This window comes from Opisthorchis viverrini (assembly GCF_000715545.1).
Source record: "Opisthorchis viverrini unplaced genomic scaffold opera_v5_214, whole genome shotgun sequence".
In the NCBI taxonomy this organism is placed as follows: domain Eukaryota; kingdom Metazoa; phylum Platyhelminthes; class Trematoda; order Opisthorchiida; family Opisthorchiidae; genus Opisthorchis; species Opisthorchis viverrini.
Genome location: NW_008751869.1, coordinates 857,266 through 869,365, shown reverse-complemented (window position 1 = coordinate 869,365; position 12,100 = coordinate 857,266). Strand labels below are relative to the sequence as shown.

General features: G+C 44.7%; 1 protein-coding gene across 1 annotated transcript in view; it reads right to left on the bottom strand.

Moving 5' to 3' along the window:
• The window catches only part of T265_08347 (hypothetical protein), a gene marked incomplete at both ends in the record, with an annotated part of 26,285 nt that extends 18,859 nt beyond the window's left edge, over positions 1-7,426 (bottom strand). The window contains one exon of the mRNA XM_009174115.1: positions 7,392-7,426. The remainder of the gene's footprint in view (positions 1-7,391) is intronic.
• Between the last annotated feature and the right edge of the window lie 4,674 nt (positions 7,427-12,100).

Below are 12,100 nucleotides of genomic sequence, written 5' to 3'. Positions count from 1 at the left end.
CCCCCCCCCCCCCCCCCACCGACTTTTTGTTCTTCTTTCTACTTTAAGGCATCAAATCCAACTTCATAAGCTTTGTGGTTGTACGGTAGGGATTCATGGCAGTATCAGCACTGATATTTCTGTGTCGCAATGTTGGGTGCGGGATGCTGATGCCCGCAAAGTAAAGAAATTCATGGTACATATCCCACACTATAATTCAAAAAACAGAGTTGGGTGCTATCAGGGGGTTAGATTTTGGCGAAATAGCACATCAGTGCTATTGACAGACTATTCTTGAACCAAACTGAAATTCAATATGCCGTTGAACTAATTCAGAAAGCAGCTCAAGATTACTTCGTGGCTCCGACAGTATAAAAAACTCCGTTAGTAGCGTTTATGTATATTTGTGAAGGTGTCTATGTGACCTGAGGGCAGGCTGTTGTCGCCCGACCCCCATTTCGTTTGGCGTTGGAAAAGGTTTTTGCGTAGCACACCTCTGCGAGCACTGTCAACCCTTTCTTAATCATCCACGCCAAACAGAGACTCAGTCTTTGTTCAGCTTATGGAATTTCGAGGAATTTTCGCGACAGAGAGTATGAGTCCTTTGTATTCTGTGAAAACCTTAGTTCTCTGTTGTTCTGTCGTACGTGGACAGACAGATCCTATTCACACTGTCTTATGGGGTCTTTCAAGTTTGAAAACTGCACCTATATGAAATCCTGATAAGACCACTCGAATTCGCCCAGAAGTTTATGTGCGCAGAGGGTTGTTGGGCCGGTTCTTTAACCGAAGCAAACTCGCCCCAGTGCGCAAACGAACCTTCCCCATAGGCTCGATTTCCTTGAAGTAATATCATCTAATCCATTCAGGTCTGTGCTATGCGATCAGAAAGACTTGTGGGTTACTCTGCAACTACCTTGAATTATTGCTTCATCACGTTAGTCCCATAAACAAGGTGCAGCTGGACCCGAATTTTATTACAGTTTAATCTGTTTCAAACCTATTGTGAAGGTGTAATGTGCACGAACTGAATGTGTCGTCCTACACTAACTGGGCGGGGAATCGTAACGGTCTGAATATTCCATCGATTTACCGAAAAACCGAAAATCTTTTGTCCATAAAAAATGAAAGAACTTTTATCGCGACTTAAATGTCTTTCCTTCTGGCTGCGTCAGATGATCGTAGATCCTTTTAGGTCACAGCTAGCAGCAGACTGATGGTCAACCGTTGGCGAAACAACTGTTATCGTTTGAGCTGCCAACAGTCGACTGTGTCACCGACAAGTAATTTTGAAGTGTAACAGGTGGCGAGTCGGTGATGTTACAATCTTATTCCAGTCTTACAATCTAACTGTCAAGTTCACCAAAAACGATGACCTGTTCTTGCAATCAGTTAATTATCTTGCTCGCGGTGATGTTTCTCGTTAATCAAGTTCTAAACCACACTTCTGTCAAATGGGTTTGGTAAGCGTTTGTTCGTTTGTGATCTCGTTTCGTTCTCAGCTCAAAACGCGAGTGTCAGTTGATCTCCCGTGGCGCTGACTTGCAATACGTGACTGGTAGATCACTACCACCCGTGATACGCTAATTAGTCGAGATGGCGCCGCGATGACCTGATTGATTCATCGTTTACCAGGTGATACTGATCGATGGTAACGGCGAAATCCCACACAACAAAACCGATGAGATGTTTGCTGGTGAGTTCCTTGCTGTTAGTGCTACTTAATCACACGTACATTGGTAAACCTCTATCAAACAGGTGATATTCGCTGGAATCGCCCGTCTCGTTGCTCACTGCGGGTAGTGTGCACTTGGAGGATCTCAAGAAATCCAGTTCTGGTTACTTGTTCGGAATGATTATCCACACCAGCCAATTAAACAATTCAGTATTGTCACCGATGACGTGCATGTGACTTACGGTTGTGCAGTATCCTGACGAGATTTCCGTTTGTTTTACTTGTGTACGCCGCCTGTTGGCAAAGACTCTCTCGCCATCGTGAAAATTGACCAGATAGAACACGTTACATCCATAACAAAGAGTCTCATTCCTTACTTGGCTGAAGCTGTCGTCCACGCTAAACAGCAATAACTAAGTGATTCATTTAACATCAGTGGTCCTCTTAGTAACTTATGCTTATATTACAGCAATTCAGTAAGCAACCCATCTCCTACCACTCAATGTCCTACATGTCTCACCTATGCAGCCAAATGGTGCCAGACAGAGTAGGATTTTCATGAAGGTTCACATTTCACATTGTTGGAGAGAAACTCGGTCTTCAGTGAATGAATCAAAGTCATGTTTGGCACATTCAGACTTCTGAACAGCTTCTTAGCTTTGACGCACGCAAACAGGTGAGGAAACTGCTTTTTTTACACCTGAAGCGTAGTCTACCATCAACTGACGCAAGCTCTTCCCTAACAGTTAAACTCCCCTTCATTCAGTCAACATCGTCCAGAAAAAAATCGTTCAGCTGTAGCACCCTTTCGGTGCCTACGCGCCCTGCCACACAAAGGAGGCACGAGGGCTGGGATACTGCCAGGTTGCCCAAGTCTAGACAGGGTAGTCGAGAGGCCGAGGTCGGGTTCGAACCACGGACCTCAAACCATTTGGTCCATCTCGCTATTCAGTCAACATAACGAAAGCTAATTAACCCCTATTAAATCAATCACCTTCTTACCATTTCTGCCCATGTGATGGCGGCTGACTGAAGCTGATCAGCAGTATGCGAGTCATCATTGCGTGATTCTCTCGTCTAAGAAATGTTTCGCGTTTACGGATGATATCAATATTGGTTGTGTGTGCCATTTTTTCACGGGCCCAGAAAAATCCAAGTGTCGTCTGACATCCTGAATACACGCTATTTGCGTATTCAAGTACCAATGGGAAGGTGGAACAGGCATACAGACGTCAGCCGTTCATACTCCACTGCAACATTCATCATCGAATTTCGTTGAATACACAAGACAGCTGTGAGAGCAGTCTTTCTCTCCCAGCTCGAGGACTTTAGGGGTCTACAGAGGTTTGTTCGCCAGTCTCTCCGAAGCACAGCGACAGTTTGTTGGCTGCAGTGAGTTCGCAGCAAAGTAGTACGTAAGAGTACTACGTATTTCTAACCATTGTCTATGCGCGGCATTCTATTCCGAGCCATTGTCTTCGAAAGGCTCGCTGACGACAGACCATGATAGGGCGGCCGTCAACGAAAGAGACTATTTCCAAGCTGAGTGCCGTTGGATCTCCGCGCCCTCCTAGCTGAAGATCATGTGCTCCCGCTTGTAGGTCGTTGAAAATCTTGCAAGACATGGTAAGCAAATGACCCCAGTCGCGCACATACTGTCATAAGCTTGCCAGACTGTCTAACTGAATTTCCTTGTGTGATGGGTTTATGCCGGGCAAGGTAAGCAAAAATGACGCTGCTTTAATCCTGCTGATAGCGCGTTGCTACAACATGATGCTCACATGTTTGATTTCAGTACCGTCCAAATGTCTAGGCACCCTATTGCTGTCATTTCTCTTAGGGACACAGGGCTTCTTCGTATTAGGTTTCTACCCTTCCCTCATTACCGAACTCTTTATCTAGAGTTTCATCTCTCCTGGTTGTGTAGCTTTTGGGCATCAGTACGTGTTAACGGCACATCTCCGTCAGTGATGGTATTGATGATCACTACAGCCCCCCGAGAAACTGAAAACAATTATGGCGCTTCCAATGAAATCTTGTAAAGTATACTTTCTCACATTTTCCATCTATTCGACAGAGTAGCGTTTCAAGTTTTGAACCAAAGACTAAGAATGATGAAAATTTTTGTCGATCGGTGTTTTTCACAGTCGGTTCAGTCTCTCTTGCAGGATCAGTTTTCTTGAATTGGATCGATCGGGTTACTGTTCAAGCGAAAATCTGCACAAAATCTCGAAAACAAATATGGCTGCCCATCAACACACATTCGTGGACTATTTGAAATAGCTATAGAATCACCTGATTCTTCCTAATATTAAGGCAATTTTCAAGAAGCTATTTTCTAGTCAGAGACTACTGTTGTCGGATAAAAAGCAATTACTTTCGGCGAGCCAAGATAGAGCAGTCAAATGAATGTTCACTTGGAAGACTTTTTTAGAAGAATATTGAACTAATTCCTAAGTGATTCGATCTCAATGAGTTTCGGGTATGTCTTCGGTCAGAGACTAAGAAAACTGACACCCCACCCAGAAAAAAAAACAGAAAAATTGTTGAACGTTTGCTATACCCACCTGTCGGATGTTCAGGACAGTGTCCTGAATTCACAATTCATTTACGTGATATTCAGTTACGTGAAGTCATTCAAATTCAAAGTCATTCAAAGTTATGTTTGTAACGATGGAAATAACTTGAAGTTAGACACCTCTCTAGATGAGTCTTCTTGATTTTTCTTGAATTCACTAGGTGCTCTCAGAGTGATGTACGGAAAGTTTTGAATGTTGGCAGATGGTTTGACTGGATTACGCGGGTTGAACTGCCTCACAGGGGAGGTGCTTTCAGAAGGAGTTCAGACTACTCAAATGCATCTTAGAACCAGGGCTTTGTGACGGAGTGACAAGTATCCATTTACCAAAGATTGATGTCATTAACGCCCTTCAAGTTACACTGGTGTGCTCTTCAAGATCGGCATTCTACAGCTTCGATATTTTCGACAGAAATCTGGCACAGCTTCTGCCTAAAGAGGAGTGTATCGACTGATGGATAAGGAAGCAGCTTTGTTCAAGCAGGCTTGGGACACTATTCTATTCAACACTTAATAGAACCCCTACCAAAATTGTGAATTTCCAACTGGAACCTCAATGAAAGCGGATATCATTAAAGTGAACAGGTTCAAAATGTACATGCTGAATTACACACAGGGTTCAGTTTGTTTCAGAATGACTTTCAAAACTTATTATGCAGACACCTACCACGAACTGAACTGTTCAACAGAAGAGCAGAGTGAAGATAGATCTATCGCGGAAATGTCAATCAAACGGGTAAAAGTGTACTTTCAAGATGTTCGCTATTCTTACTGTTTTGTTCTTTGTATGTTTTTTTCTAATTTAACAAGGTTCAAAGGCACACACCCTGTCGTTAAATTCACTCATCAAGGCTATTGAAGACGGACGCCGGATGACAACTCGACTACTCGTTTCAGAATCTGACAGTGTCGTTCCCATTTCTGGCGATTTAAGACCGTAAAATTCATGGCGTATTTTCTCTGATATCATATTACGTCTACTCCGGCTATTGAGTGAGATACCACTGGGACACATCCGCCAAGACAGAGAAGGCGTCCAAAAAGAGCACGGTTTCGACTAGTCCCGGCGGTAGGATTTTCTTTGGAGAGGAGTTATACAACTGGTGTTCATTTTGATAATTGAAAAGCATTCTGATTGCCTACGATATGCCCGTTGAGTGATATTTAGCTAGTCGTAAGTTATCGGTTATTGTCAGGGGTTTACGTATCCTGTAAGTGATTAGCACCAGCCACTTGTCTTACATACACACACCCGTCTAAATAAAACCGAATTAGGGCACATGGATCTTTGATCTCTGAGACCTAACAAGGTCAGCAATCAACAAATAAGACTGCACGGAAATCCGATAAACAACGAAAATTATTCATGGCTATCCAGGTCCGATCAACCGAGCAATACAGATAATGAAGTTCGTTACTTTGAGAATCGAAGCTGAATCTCCTAAATTATTTTCCGCTATTCGTTTGTGATCACTATCAGCAATCATCCCGACCGATTGGCCAGGTTCTAATACTAAACTGGTTAGAACTCTGTTCCATAAAGTGCAACCATGCCAGGAAAAATGAAGGAAAACAGCCAGCTGAGAAGCAGTGAGTCACCGTAATAAGGATAACTGTAATATGAGATAGTGGGGAGTCGTACTGTTCTTGTACTGTACTTAAGGCACCAAGATACCTCTTGTAGACAATTAGAATGTCCATATATGGTAGACAAGTATGTCTACCTGTGCAGCTGCATCAATCCCGGTGGTCTCATAGATGATATCTCCATCTGGATTGGGTGTGCCAGAGCAGCCTTTGTGAACCTGCATTACATGCGGTGTAGGCATGACATCAGTTGATCCGTCAAGGGTCGCGTTTACAATGCTGAGGTGCGCTCCACATTACTATAGGGGTCAGAAACCTGGCCACTGCGCGCCGAGGGCGTCAAAAGACTTTCAGTTTTGAACATCGATGTCTTCGGAGCATTGCCTGAGTCTGGTGGGAACACCGGATGAGTTATGCTGAATTATGTCGAATGGTAATCGGAAGAAATAACTCACCCTCGATTGATGAACTGATCACACTACGTAGGTTGCCCTCGGTTGGCTATGAGCTCCTTATGCCAATCGACTAAACCCCTCGAAGGGTTCTTTTCGCACAACCACATGAAGGGTGGAAACGGCCAAATAATGACTTGACAGCGAAGTATAAAAGTCATCACGATCAAACTTAGCTGTTCTGGTCATCGCCTTGGATGAGGACCCCGAGACGGGACACATCAATGGTCTGAGACATTGTCAGGCATGGCCCAGTCGCGCCCTCAGTGACACACGTGCCTTCAACGAATAAGTCCCTTCCTAATTCCCCACTTAAATGCCCACTGACAACCCTATGTTACGCGTCAATTATATCAACCCCCGCCTCCAAAGCGTAGCTAGCTACCCTACCTCCCAAAATCATTGGTGAACGAAACTGTGACAGTTATGGCCAGTGTATAGCAACTACGCGGTTGTTACAGCTGATGATGATGCTGATGGGAAGGTAGGTGGAAGTTAGATGGGAGGTAGATGGAAGGTAGATGGAAGTAGGTGCATGTTCACTAAGGAAGCGAAATAGTGTGATTTTGAATCGCCTCAGTGATATGTGAAATTACCCCCAAGATGGGGATGACAAAGTAACTCGTGACTTTCCGACATGGATGGGTTGAACTCGCGATATGACACGCAATCCTATTTGGAACTCTAATTCATCGAGCGCCATGGCACAGAGTGAATACTACTGAATGTAGTCTCTTTCACCACTTTATACGAATAGTGTGGAACAACGGGTAGATGTCATCTACCAAGCCATGGACCCAATTTACCATAGGTGATGACCTTGAAACTGGTTCGTCAAGACATTTTTTCAGCCACGCGAGCGAGGAGAGAGACTTTTATCTCACTGATACAAGCTACAACTGTGGAGAACGCGGGAAACGATTCTGGACAATAGGCTTCAGTATGGAGAAGTGGTCCATCAAAAGGACACGAATTAGTCAGTGTCCTATGCAGACGTTCCTCGCAGTCTCGACTATTAAAAACGTGTTAGGATTAACACAAAGACTGAGATTAAGGTGGTCACACAATTCAACAAATCCAAAGAACGTGTGGATGCTGTTCGTGAATCTGATGGACTCACCTACTCGTGTGTTCTTCAAGAGTCTCATTCATACACTCCATATCATACGAATGTGAGTAGATCTGTACGGGTTAGTGTGGAGTCCCGTCATGTAAATGTGGTAAAAACGACGCAGTCACGTGTGTGTTTTGGTCGAATGGCGCATGACTCAATGGTTGCCACAGCGCGTGTACATAAATGGAGTGATAACCAATGAAACGACGGAAGAAACTTTCAACAACCAATAATTGGGTGCTACTTAAATGTGTCAGACGGTCACACACACACACACACACACTCACGCCACATATTTGTGGCTTTTGTGACCGCCTTCACAGCCAGTCGGCGATTGATTTTCTAATCATTGAGCTTTATCTACCTTTTCAAAATTCCGTCCCTGTTTGGGGCGTGCTGTAGTCATGACAACTAGATTGTTTCGATAGTTTAACTGGGTGCACATAGACTTGAGTGTAAAAATGATCAGTGATGAAGTATGAAGAGGATTAGTCAGTGAAAAGCTACCCAAATAGGAAGCGATCTACGCACGTAACGCGTGATAACAATGATAGGGCAATGGATAGGACTAATCTGTTCATCGGATGACTAAACATTCTTCTGTTTGTTTGCACTGCCCGTTCTGAAAAAGCACAGAATCATTTCACATTTCACATTCACAAGCCGCATGAACAAGTCAATGATGAAGGATTTTGCGAGAATCGTTTCAGAAGAGCTTGGTAAACAATCGGTAGTTTTTATTTGGGCGACGTTTCGGTTTTGACACAAAAGCTTCATCAGGCCAAGTGAACAGGTCACCAAATTGGCCAGGTTATAAGACAGACGGAGAACCAATCATTAAGTCCTCTTCAAACTAGATCAGTGTTGAGTGTCAATTACCAGCTCTTGTCGGCTAGTGTGGTTGCCAAAATCTTGAACTGATGGGTTGGAGGAGTTTTTTCAAAATGTAAGTGATTAGAGAGGGGTGGCATCGAGTTGCACGTTCCCGTCAAACGGTGCGACTACTTTGCTTTTAACCCCGGTCAAGGTGTAGGATTCCTGTGGTTCAAGAGAGGAGTTCGTGTTATTCAATGCTGAACAGAGGAAAATCAGTGAGCCCGGAGAGGAAAGCTTTTCAACTTTCCTGAAGTTCACCTCGTGGATTATGCTAGAAGCACAGGCATCAAAAAACAGCTAAGCACATTACAGAGCATTAAATTCCTATTTCCGAAAACCATGATTTAGAGATATGTACGCTTTCTCATCTTCAATGGCTAAACCACAACGAATAGGGGGTTACAGTTAGCAACACACTCTCTTCAATAATCACGCGATCTCTCAGCTGGCTGCCCCAATATGTTTGTTCGTTCCCATGAATTGAAGCATCTCAGAATGAATTGGTATCATAATAGAATACGTGAGAGTGTGTCGTCTGATTAACGCACGACCGGTATTGTTTCAGCTTCAAGTAGCAGTTACACCGTTTCAATAAACCACGAGTGTGACAAATGAGTTGGCCAACTGGAGCAACCTACCGCAGTCGCTGGATGGGGAGTGCATTATCCTCCCATTGAAGCAACAGCTCAGGGTCAAACTGAAGTTCTCTTCATCACGAAAGCATTACACACACATTCCGAGGAATGCGCGTTCCGCCAACAAAATGAATGTCATTCACTTCTCACGCTTAGCCCAATAGTCATCCGACAGGTCGAAAGTTAAACGATCGCTTCAGTCAGCCTCTACTACTCAAATCAAACTGGCGTTTGTTGTCCCTTGGACCAGATTACCGTCTGTAACAAAAAACCCGTAGCGGGTTCGACTGGTTGGTTTCGTTCTAAGGAAGTGTATGCACGGATCAACTAACCATCGTCACAGTATTACTAGCTTTCCAACTTGTTTCGAGGGGACCGCCCTCTGATACCTGGGCACGTTCGCGATAAAATACACCAGATACTTTTGGACAAGTCTTCATAACAGAATATTCCTTCTGTGTAGACGTGGGCTTTTCTTAGCGCAGAGTGGCTTACAGTAGAAAATTCCTCGGGGCGAAAGAGGGCTTTCACTCTCTCAGTCAGGGAACTACTTTGGTGAAAATTTGGAAGATTCGGTCGCTGTCCGCAGTTGTGGCGAATGTATCATGTTGCATAGTGAAGTTATTTCGCCTTGAGGGGCTTTGCATTCACTTGTCGTATTCGAACCACTTCGTTCAGCCGCAACACCATTCCGGTGTCCAGCTTCCATGCTTCCAGAATGGAGAACGAGAGCTGGGATGCTGTCAGGTTACCCAAGCCTAGACAGCGGAGGCCAAGAGGCACAGGTCGGGCTCGAACCACGAACTTTCCAGTCAGCTTATTCCAACTCCAACCACTTGAGCCATTTCACTGAACCCCGGATGAGGTCAGTCCCTCTACCAGTCGACAGCACGAAGAGCGGGCCATTTTGGCAAGTCGTAAAACACCAGTGGTTGAAAGAGGCAGAATGCGGTCCACGGTCCCACGGCGTTGACTGGAAGGGGCGGTCAGTGGTTCAGTCAACTCGCCTGAGCCCCTTATCGTACTACCCAAGTCGAACGCTTGTTGTCCATCCAAGAAAGGTTGAGTAAGGCTGAACTTTGTAAATAATCGCTGTCTTTTCATGGTCATCGAGACTGGGGAAATATCACGAATAAATAATAAATAAAAATACACCTGGGAAAACCCGAAGATACTCTGCAACACCCATGGACTACATCGACGAGCATGGGTGTAATGGCCTTCGTTAGAACAGAGACTACACCGCGCCAAAGCCCGTTTTGTTAAACAAACAAAAAATACATCTACCTCCCGCTCCGAGAGGTTGACACGAGATTCTTCATTGCTATGCACCACTTACAGGTTAAAGCTGATGGCAGTGCTTTGGGGACTGGTGACCATTTCTCTTGCACATACATTCTCTCCTGGTATAACCCAACTCATGTAATAAACACCAGATTTACCAGTTATCTTTGAAGTTAATTCCCGTCCGCCCTTATGCAGCTGATTTCTACACCACCACTCAACGCATTTATATCGGCTTTCACTAGATCCCCTGTAATTTGATATCATATGTTAGCAATCCCAACCCCTGGTCGCTAGTCTATTAAGTACAAATCCGTCTACATCTTATTCCATATAGTCACTTGACATCACCCTAATCGCGGCAGACCTCAAGTTCTCTTTTCTATGTATATTAGTGCACATTATCTCATTTGATGTCACCTCGAACTCACCATGTTCTGCTAATCTCATCCCACCCCCTCATCTCCCCAAGCTTTGAACTTCGGCAATGCCCGGTTTGGATGACCTGGTTGAATGTTATCCACTCCACTTGGCCTATGATCTACAACCACAGGATCCCCGAACGGACCAAAAACATGCGATCCCCCATCGGCTTCGATCCACCTTGTTTCCTCGGCCAGCCTAAAATAAATCCTACTGCCCAAAAAACTGCACACCCGTCCAAAAACCTCCAATGTGACGTCCGTTACGGGGCCGTCCGAAAACGAAGTATGTCAGGCCAACGATGGCATGACACTGCCATGATAGCACACCGCAACCATTCCACACCCTCTCTCGACCGTGCCCTCTCACCCAGTCGTTCCAAAACTGCAAACAAATTGCATATCAATCTTCACTGGGACGAGTTCTTTCGTAAACGATGAATTTTCGCTCAAATCTGGCCGACCTGGTTTTCTGCTGCAAGTTCGGCTTGCCCCTTCCACAAGTTCAATTCCGTACATGGTGTTCGGTTGGCCCTATGCTTCAGTACCATGCCGCCATCCAATTTTCCCCTTGCACCTGACTTCCCTGCAACCAGTGAGTCTGCCTACTATCAGATTACACCGTGTTTTTTAGACGAAATTTGCCATGTACCCACAAGTCGAATTATTCCATCTCCATCTTAAATTTTTACTCGCTGTGACTCCGGTCATTTACCTAACCGCCCAAGGTCACTCATGACCAGCAACATTTTACAGCTTTGGTTCTTGTCAGCAGGCTAAGTCATTGAACTAATCGGACCAAATGCCCATTGTTCCCTACAAGCTGGGAAATTTATGGTTACTATTTCGTCGATTACTCGCCACTCTTTATGACATTGTCCTCTTTTCGCGCGATCCTCACTACCCGCAAATCCCCCAGTTATGCTTCATTCTGACTGTAAACATATGACCATGCCAGAAGGTGTGCCATCAACAGGTTGGGAATCAACACTATTATTATGACCAGGCGAGGCAAAATCTATCTACTTGTTGATAAAGAGTAGTATGAAATTCGAGATATATTTGCTAGTGCCGGCGTTAAACTTCGTTCCCCCCGTGAGCGGCCAATCCACCTGTGGAACATAAGTTTGGCACAGAGTCACCAGCCAAGCAACCACTCACCTATTCCGAAAAGGCTAAAGCTTCATTAGCTGCTGACATATCATTGGTAAAAACTCCATGACTTCCAGTACAAATCCTGAACCCCGGATCCCATATTTTAACCTCGCACGGAGTAATGCAACAAAAATGCTTCTACCTGGCAGAATCCACGGTGCTGCGCTCGTGCATTCAAACGTTCCGATGGTCATTTGACAAGGTCTGGTTATAATTAGCTGTTTGAATGGTCAGCGATACCGGTGCCCTTGTTGGTCAGCATCCAGGCAACCTTCCACTTTCATGATTTGGGACACTAAACAACCGAATTTTTGGGACAAGTCTTCTCTCGGCTAGCACAACC